Source organism: Hyperolius riggenbachi, chromosome 3 (genome assembly GCF_040937935.1).
Source record: "Hyperolius riggenbachi isolate aHypRig1 chromosome 3, aHypRig1.pri, whole genome shotgun sequence".
Lineage (NCBI taxonomy): Eukaryota > Metazoa > Chordata > Amphibia > Anura > Hyperoliidae > Hyperolius > Hyperolius riggenbachi.
Window position 1 is genome coordinate 194,435,454 of NC_090648.1, and position 10,108 is coordinate 194,445,561.

Sequence of the window (10,108 nt, forward strand, 5' to 3'; positions counted from 1 at the left end):
CAGTAGGAGTATTATTATTATTATTATTATTATTATTATTATTAAATATTCTGTAAAGCCCCTCGGTCCAGGGTGCAAGATGCAAAAATCCTGAAAACAGATTTAAGTAGAACAAAATTTGCCGATAATGAAAGGAACATCTTATTACAGACTATCTACAGATACATACAGGAAAATAGTGAACCATGGCAGAAAGTAATAAATTGCTGTGTGTTTTTATCTCAGGAGCAGAAGAAAAGGATATGAAAGGCATTTCACTACTGCCATCTTTTGGGTACACAAGGGACTGCTAAATTCTATTCAAACTACAGGAATTAAGAAGACGTTCACACAGTCAGTGACACTATTTTGCATTGAATGAATGGTCATAATTATTATTATTATTTTTTGTGAAGGTAATATTTATTGTCATTTTGCAATATAACATCAAGGTTGTAAACAATACTCACTTTTTGAACAAATATGGCAAGTGCCAGTCAAGTTTAAACCCTCTCTTAGGCTTTGTTCACATCTAAAATCGCAATCGCTGATGCCAGCGGTTTGCAATTTTGTGAGTGATTTTTTTTTAGCGCCTCCCGGCGCTTACCTTTTTGCTACGATTTGCTACGATTTTTGGGAAAAGCGCTTTTCTAAGCGCTTTTGCAGAGCGATTTGTTTTTTCACTTCCTGACGCAAGTCAGGAAGTGAACTCTTTGACCCGGAAAATAATAAATACAACGTATTTATTCTTAAAAGCGCTGGTAAAATCACTATACAAAGCACTTTTTCAAGCATTTTGCGATTTCCCTATACCTTCCATTGAGGCAAATCGGCCCAAAAATGGTACAGGCAGCGCTTTGGTGAACGGATCAGAATCTAACTGCTCAGATGTGAACACTCACATAGGGAATTACTGCACAAGCTCTCTAAGGGTGATTTTGAAAATTTACCGGCACTTAAAAAAAGGTGAAAACAAGCCCTTACAAAGCTCTCTGTAAGTTGTCCCCTTCATAGAGCTCTTCACTAATTCCCAGATTCCGTTTCAGCCAGTTCCTCACATCCTTCATTTCAGTCAGCACCTCTCATTCTCGTATCCAGGACTTCTTAAAAGTTCCCACTTCCTTTTTTAGAACCCACTCTTGTATTCTCCAAGCTATGAAACCTTCAAATGCACCTCTTTCAGACAAGCATGTAATCTGCCATAGCCCCTTCAGAAGCCTAACATCACCTGCACCAGATGTCAAGCCTTGCTGCCTCCTAATCCTCATGTTACCTAGTGTCACTACCCTCTAGATTGTAACCTTGCAAAACCGTGTCCATGATAGTGGTGTAGGGCCCGCGGTTGCAACGGTCGCCTTGGCGACCGGGCCTGGCTCCTGAAGAGGCGGGGGAGGGGCCCATGTCCGTTTGGAGGGCCGTGCACGCTATTGGGAGGGGGGAGCCGCAGCCGCGGGGAGGGCAGCCCGACCTCCCCCTCCCTTCCTCTCCCCGCCCCCCCCCCCCTCAGATGCAGAGTGAGCGCGCACGGAAGCGCTGTAGGCAGAACTCACCTCCCTGCGTTCCAATCGCCGCTGATCTCCTCTCTGCATAGAAGCTGATACACACACTGCTTCCCAGGCGCGTAGCTTGGGGGGGTCGGGGTAGGACAGGTGCCCCTGGGCGCTGGGTCCCCAAGGGCGCCCAGCTGCAGTGTCCTTTTTTTTAATATAATTATTTCTCGGCGCCGGGCCCGGGTCTCCCCCGTCAGTGACGTCACCAGTGACGTCACCGCCGCACCGCCGCGCAGCGTCCTTAGCAGTGGAACGCTGCGCAGAGCGGCAGAGATACAGTGCCGCCACCAGACCCATCCTCCCATTCGCCGCCGACAAGTCACGAGGCAGGCAGGGAAGTAAGAACGGGAGGTCAGGTGATAAGTGGAGCCGGAGACAGCGTGGAGCCGGACGGACGAGCCAGCCCAGGGCTGCCAGGCGGAACGGACCAGAGCCTAATAGTGCTGTGCTCACTATTAGGCATACTGACGGTAAGTCTCTGTCTCAGTGAGAGGAAGCCTGGCAGAGGGAGGGTGGATGGGCACATATACCCCTTGCTACATATACTGAGGACACATGTACCCCTTGCTACATATACTGAGGACACATGTACCCCTTGCTACATATACTGAGGACACATGTACCCCTTGCTACATATACTGAGGACACATATACCCCTTGCTACATATAGTGGGCGCATATACCCCTTGCTACATATACTGAGGACACATATACCCCTTGCTACATATACTGGGCACATATACCCCTTGCTACATATAGTGGGCACATATACCCCTGGCTACTTATACTGGGCACATATACCCCTGGCTACATACAGTGGGGACATATATACACCTGGCTACTTATACTGGGCGCATATACCCCTGGCTACATATACTGGGCGCATATACCCCTGGCTACATATACTGGGCACATATACCCCTGGCTACATATCCTGGGCACATATACCCCTGGCTACATATAGTGGGGACATATATACACCTGGCTACTTATACTGGGCGCATATACCCCTGGCTACATATCCTGGGCACATATACCCCTGACTACATATACTGGGCACATATAACCCTGGCTACATATACTGGGCACATATACCCCTGGCTACATATACTGGGCACATATAACCCTGGCTACATATACTGGGCACATATACCCCTGGCTACATATACTGGGGACATATACCCCTGGCTACATATCCTGGGCACATATACCCCTGGCTACATATAGTGGGGACATATATACACCTGACTACTTATACTGGGCACATATACCCCTGGCTACATATACTGGGGACATATACCCCTGGCTACATATACTGGGGACATATACCTCTGCCTACATATAGTGGGGACATATATACACCTGACTACTTATACTGGGGACATATACACCTGGCTACTTATACTGGGGACACATATACACTTGGCTGTCAGAGATTACATGTATTTTGGGGGAACCACTATGGCAGAGCTCAAACTTCCCTGGCAGACCTTTTACACCACTGCTAAGGTCATAAATATTTGGCCCCACCCATTACCACGCGCACATTTTGTTGCATGACCACGCCCCTTTTTGCCGCGGCGCGCCCGCAGGTCCCTCCTTTTAGGGCGCACTAATACTCTTTGTCCCTGGGCACTGAAAGCCCTAGCTACGCCTCTGCTGCTTCCAGCTAAACAGGAAGCAGTGTGTGTATGTATCAGCATCTATACAGAGCGGGAGGAGATCAGCGGCGATTGGAACCAGGGACGGAGGTGAGTTCTGCCTACAGTGCTTCTGTGCGCGCTCACTCTGCATCTGAGGGGGGGGGGGGGGGCCAGGGAGAGGTCGGGCTCCCCGCGGCTGCGGCTCCCCCCCTCCATTATGGGGGGGCACCTACCTACCCTATCCTAGGAGGCAGCTACCTACCTAACCTATCCTGGGGGGGGGGGCAGCTACCTAATCTATCCTGGGGGGGGGGAGGCAGCTACCTAATCTATCCTGGGGGGGGCAGCTACCTACCTAACCTATCCTGGGGGGGGGGGGGGGCAGCTACCTACCTAACCTATCCTGGGGGGCAGCTACCTACCTAACCTATCCTGGGTGGGCAGCTACCTACCTAATCTATCCTGGGGGGGCAGCTACCTACCTAACCTATCCTGGGGGGGCAGCTACCTAATTTATCCTGGGGGGCAGCTACCTACCTAACCTATCCTGGGGGGGCAGCTACCTAATCTAACCTATCCTGGGGGGCAGCTACCTAATCTAACCTATCCTGGGGGGCAGCTACCTAATCTATCCTGGGGGGCAGCTACCTATTCTATCCTGGGGGGCAGCTACCTAATCTATCCTAGGGGGCAGCTACCTAACCTATCCTGGGGGGCAGCTACCTACTCTAACCTATCCTGGGGGGCAGCTACCTACTCTAACCTATCCTGGGGGGCAGCTACCTAATCTATCCTGGGGGGCAGCTACCTAATCTAACCTATCCTGGGGGGAAGCTACCTAATATATCCTGGGGGGCAGCTACCTAATCTAACCTATACTGGGGGGCACCTACCTAATCTGACCTATAATGGGGGGCACCTACCTAACCTAACCTATACTGGGGGGCACCTACCTAATCTAACCTATAATGGGGGGCACCTACCTAATCTAACCTATACTGGGGGGCACCTACCTAATCTAACCTTATACTGGGGGGGGGAGCTATCTAATCTAACCTATCCTGGGGGGGGGGGGGGGGCAGCTACCTAATCTATCCTGGGGGGGCAGCTACCTAATCTATCCTGGAGGGCAGCTATCTAATCTATCCTGGGGGGCAGCTACCTAATCTAACCTATACTGGGGGGCACCTACCTAATATAACCTATAATGGGGGGCAGCTACCTAATCTAACCTATACTGGTGGGCACCTACCTATCTAACCTATACTGGGGGGCACCTACCTCATCTAACCTTATACTGGGGGGCACCTACCTCATCTAACCTTATACTGGGGGGCACCTACCTCATCTAACCTATACTGGGGGGCAGCTACCTAATCTCACCTATACTGGGGGGCAGCTACCTAATCTAACCTATACTGGGGGGCAGCTACCTAATCTAACCTATACTGGGGGGCACCTACCTATCTAACCTATACTGGGGGCACTTACTTATCTAACCTGTATTCGGGGCACCTAGCTAGCCTATACAGGTGGCAACTATACTGGCTACCTATATTGGAGGCACCTACCTAACTAACCTATACTGGGGGCACCTACCTATCTAACCTATGCTGGGGGAAACTATTCTGGCTACCTATATTAGAGGCACCCACCTAGCTAACCTGTACTGCCGGCACCTATCTATCTAACTTATCTAGCTTATACCGGCGGCGCCTGCCTATCTAACCTATACTGGGGGCAACTATACTGGCTACCTATGCTGGAGGCACCTACTTGGCTAACCTATACCAGGGGCAACTATACTGGCTTACCTATGCCTGGCTACCTATACTCGGGGGACCTATAGCTGGCTATAGGGATTTGGATATGTGTGTGCGTCGGGTGTTGCCGGGGGAGGGGGGGCTGTTGTTGCGGGGGGGGGGGGGGGCCCACATCCAAATTACGCATCGGGGCCTAGAGGTTTGTAGCTACGCCACTGTATCCCTAGTGTTTCTCATCTCTGCAGTGCTAATTTTATCAAAAGAACGTGCACCTGAATGCCATGCCACACATGAACTATGCACGCAGTAGCGTCACTGGGGGGTGCGGTAGGTGCGGACCGCACAAGGTGTCACCAGCAAAGGGGGTGACATCAAGCTCCAGGCTAAGGGAGAGTGGAGTAAGGCTATGCAAATATACAAAAAGGGTATTATTGGTTGTGTTTAGCCTGGTGAGGTGGAGGTTAATGGGGTAACAGAGGGGTGACATCATGAGTTTCCACACCCGGTGACAACAACTCTAGTGACACCTCTGTATGCATGTATTTTATACTTGTGTTGCTGGATGTTACATAATTTGCACAACGTAAAAAATGGATGTATGGTCCCCACTATTCTGTATTGTACTCAGTACCGTGCTACAGAAGATAAAGGAGCGTTATTTTGAAAAATAAAAGTCCATTATTTCACCTTGTCCTTCAACAATTTAAGGACACAATACTTGCATTACTTTACCCAGACCAGAGATTGAATTTATTGATGCATTTTCTCTTTTCATATATACATTCACAACTTTATACAGTTGTAAATCAGTATTTTCAATATAATTATAGGATAACTGAAGTGAGAAGTTTATGGAGGCTGCCATATTTATTTCCTTCTAAACAATGCCAGTTTCCTGGCAGCTCTGCTGATGTATTTGGCTGCAGTAGTGTCTGAATCACACCAGAAACAACCATGCAGCTAATCTTGTCAGATCTGACAATATTGTCACAAATACCTGATCTGTTGAATGCTTGTTCAGGGTCTAAAAGTATTCGATGTAGAGGATCACCAGGATAGCTAAGCAACTGGTATTGTTTAGGCCCGGTTCACATTAGCGGTTGTTTGCCAAACGGACCGGATGACCTGACCGGATCCGGACCGGATCCGGATCGGAACCGTACGGTTCTGATCCGGATCCGATCCGGATCCGGTCAGGTTGCATCAGGTGTCCATCAGGATGCGATCCGGATCCGTTTGGCAAAAGTACGTTAAAAACAAAAAAAATGTTGGGGTCTGGGAGGTCAGCAGAAGGGGGACCTGTGGAATCAGGCCCTCTGCTGTTTAGCACTCACCTCCACCTCCGACATGCTGCCAACATCTCCGGATCCGGATCCAGCTGTGCTGCTCCACTCCAAAATGCTTGCCCATGTGTCCCCATCCAATATCGCCGCAACAATCCCCATAGGAAGTGGGGTAGAACATCCGGATTTCTCAGCCAGTGTGTTGTGCGCTCTCCGGTTCCCATTGGTTTGTATTGGCCTGATGGTGCAGTCCGGCTCCGCCCCGGATACGGCTGCCGGAGGAGCCGGATGAAAAAATAGCACATGTTGGAACGGAGGCCGGAGTCCGGATCCGGCCCGGATCCGGTCCGGCTCCGGTTCGGCAGAACGGACGCATGTGAACGGACGCATAGGCTTTCATTGCTATGCCGTGCGTCCGTTCCGTCCGTTCTGCAAGCGGTGCGGCTCCGGCACGGCGATTCCGGAGGGCCACCGCAAGTGTGAACCGGGCCTTAAAAGGAAATACATTTGGCAGCCTCCTTATGTCGCTCTCATTACAGTGGTCCTTTAAAGGTGGTCATACACTTATAGATTTGCAGCAGATTCGAACATCAGATAGATTTCTGTCAGATGCCTGTCAGGTTGAATCTGACAGGAATCTATCTGATGTGTGCCACACAGTAGGGACAGATATCCAATAGATTTCACAATGAAATCTATTGGAAATCTATCTAAATGCATTACTGGACCATTAGATCCAATGCAACTCTATGGGCCATCGATATGCTGCCAGCAGCAGACCGACCTAGATCTTCCATCCTGTCAGAGAGATCAAATCCATCTAAATCAATCGAAATCGGCCACAAATCGATCAATTGATAGATTTTAAAGAATCCATTTTTGATCGATCGATGGCTGAAATCGACCAGTGTATGTGCCCCTTAAGATTAATAACGAGATTGTTCCAATTTCTAAGCTATAGGTTTTTTTCATGTCCTAGCAATCAGAAAACATTCCATGCCTTTTCTTTAGAAAGACCTTATCCACTATCCCCAGCAGAAATAGTGTAGATGTAAATGGTATATTACTTGCCAAAAGGTTAGAATTTAATTGATGTCATTGAATCACATATTCAAAATCTCACACAACTTCGAGTTAAGTCACTTAAGCAATCCTTAATTAGCGTAAGATACCACACCATATATGCTTGATCCACAATAAACGCTATATAGACATATGGAAATGGTAGGGATTAGATTGTGAGCTCCTGTGAGGGACAGTTAGTGGCAAGATATATATACACTGTACAGCGCTGCGTAATATGTCAGCGCTATATAAATACTAAATAATAATAATAATTTGCAAATATTTTTTTTTCACACCGCTTATCTAATGTGGTCATCCTAGCTTTTTGGTTTACTTATAGGAAAACAAAAACTTTCCAAGGTGTCATTATAGAAGCAGAGAGTTGCAACTTGAAGACAGAAAATGGTAGCCATGTCTCCTCAGACAAAATAGTGGAAGTTTGCAATCAAGTACAGAAAACAGGAGGACAACATGCGGTCATCAAAATGAGATGATTTTTAAGCAAGTTGAGAAACCGGAGGTAATGCCTGAAAACTGAAGCGTGCAACCATGCAACGAAGATAAAAAGAGGCTTCCGCTATTCTATCCTGGAAGTAGAACCCTGAAGACTTCAATGCACACAAAGCTGGTAGTTGGAAGCAGAGGATCTCTGCATTGTTGTGGTTTGCATCCAATACAGGGTGTGATGGCAAAACAAATTTACACAGTTCAAAACAGTCACAGTCCCTCTTTCATAACCAAATTAATTGGTCTCACTTTTAGGTCTGCTGTGTAGATTTACATAAATAAATATATCTACCTACTAAAAATAAAGCTCGTAGGGTACTAAATATTACACATCTTTGCGTTGCCTATTAGCATTAATGCAAATTTAAAGCTCAAAACAGTAGTGTTGTCCGGATCATGAACGATTCGGATCTTTGATCCGAATCTCTTTTGTGAGTCGAATCATCCGAATCATCAAAATGAGTGATTCGGATCACAAAGGGGGCAGGGCCAGGAGCGGCACGCCCCCCTCAGCGGGCAGGGGGGTCCTGGAAGCAGAGCAGAGATGGATCGCTCAGTTGGAGGGGAGCCAGCCTTGCAGGGACAAGTAGATGAGAGAGGGGACATCGGTGCCACTGCCAGATATGTGTAGAGCACACATACTGGCTATAATGTGCTGCTCATTTTAGGCTGTTCCGTAGTGCCGCTGATTTTAGGCTGTTCCGTAGTGCTGCATAGTGAACAAATGGGAAACTTTTGGCTCAGAAGCACAGCTCAGTAACTTTGTAGACAGCGTGCTGGGCTAGGACAGGACTGTGATTGCAGGGCAATATGATCCTCCTGCACTGCTCTAAACAGCTGCACTTCACTTCTGGGAATGCTTTGGGGAATGTTTGCTTTCACTGTGAGACGTTTTCATTCAGAATATACAGATGAACATATAGGTGAAATATATGTAAAGCATATGATTGCAGCATGTGGGTATTGTGTGCAAACAAACATTTCTGCTCTCTGCTCGTTCCTCCTCCCTTCTCTGTCCACTCCCTGCCCGTCTCTGTCCATCTATTCCCCTTCTCTGTGTGTCCACCACCCTCCCCTTCTCTGTCCACTGCAGGGAAAGTCCTGTCCTGCTAGTCATTTCACCCCCCGAATGCTTCCCTAGTAAAATGATCCGAGATTCGGATCAAAGAACCGGATCTTTTCAATGATCCGATTCAAATCATCCGAATCATTGAAAAAATCTGAACTTCCCATCTCTACAAAACAGTGATGAAAGAATTAGCAAAATTTGGGAAATTAAAATGTCTTTTGCCTGGAGTTTGGAGGTATACATATAGATTAATATAAATGCTTGGAAAAGAAAGAGTGAGGGATCGCACTTGAGGTGTATAGAATACCCAAGCAGCTCAGGGTGACCCAAAACCTATCTGCATGTGGGCTTGATATGGCTCTGTAAATTATATACTATGCTATACACCAGTGGTTCTGGATGTAAGCCTGGCTTCAGGAGCATAAAAAGATAATTTGCATATTCAGCAGTGGTGCATTGTTGGTAACCACAGTTACAATGCAACCGAATGTCAGTGTTTGTAAACACACATTTTAATAGTTGCTTCGGAGAGAAAAAAAGCACAGTACCTGGGCTGGCACCAAAATGCAGCAGGGCAGACACACCGGGCATAGGACCAAGGAGCGTGCACATCCACAAATTAGTTGTATCCAATAGAATTGAAGGCAAAAGAAGGGGCACCGCTTCTTAAAATTCCTTTATTCCGGTGGGGGAAGTAGCAGGTACACAGCAGTGGGGGTGGAAAGAGCCTGACAGCTGTTTCGGTGGTTTAAACCAGCTTCTTCAGAGGCAGAGTGTACACTCTGCCTCTGAAGAAGCTGGTTTAAACCAGCGAAACAGCTGTCAGGCTCTTTCCACCCCCACTGCTGTGTACCTGCTACTTCCCCCACCGGAATAAAGGAATTTTAAGAAGCGGTGCCCCTTCTTTTGCCTTCAATTCTATTTTAATAGTTGCGCAGGGAAGAACCACTGCATACTGTATAACATCTAGTGCTTGTTCTCTCTAGGGCAATTCATAGCGTTACTCCGCATACAAATTTTGACAGAGAACCATAGCCTATTGAAATCAATAGGCCACTTCCAATTTTGCATACAGGGGCAAAAAAAACACATTGTGGCGGCTGCATTTTTACCGATACCGCATACGTAAAGACATGAAGCCTATGACAGCTGATCGCGCTGATTGGCTGGCGGGGGGAGGGAGGACTGGGGGAAAAAAATAGCAATATTTATAAAAAAAAAATAAATTAAATATTTATAATAAAATAAG

General features: G+C 47.4%; 1 long non-coding RNA gene across 1 annotated transcript in view; it reads left to right on the plus strand.

Moving 5' to 3' along the window:
• Positions 1-8,078, plus strand: part of LOC137561265 (uncharacterized) — a 37,821-nt gene extending 29,743 nt beyond the window's left edge. The window contains exons 3-4 of the long non-coding RNA XR_011029957.1: positions 226-333; positions 7,624-8,078. This is a non-coding gene — a long non-coding RNA (uncharacterized lncRNA). The remainder of the gene's footprint in view (positions 1-225; positions 334-7,623) is intronic.
• The last annotated feature ends 2,030 nt before the right edge of the window (positions 8,079-10,108 follow it).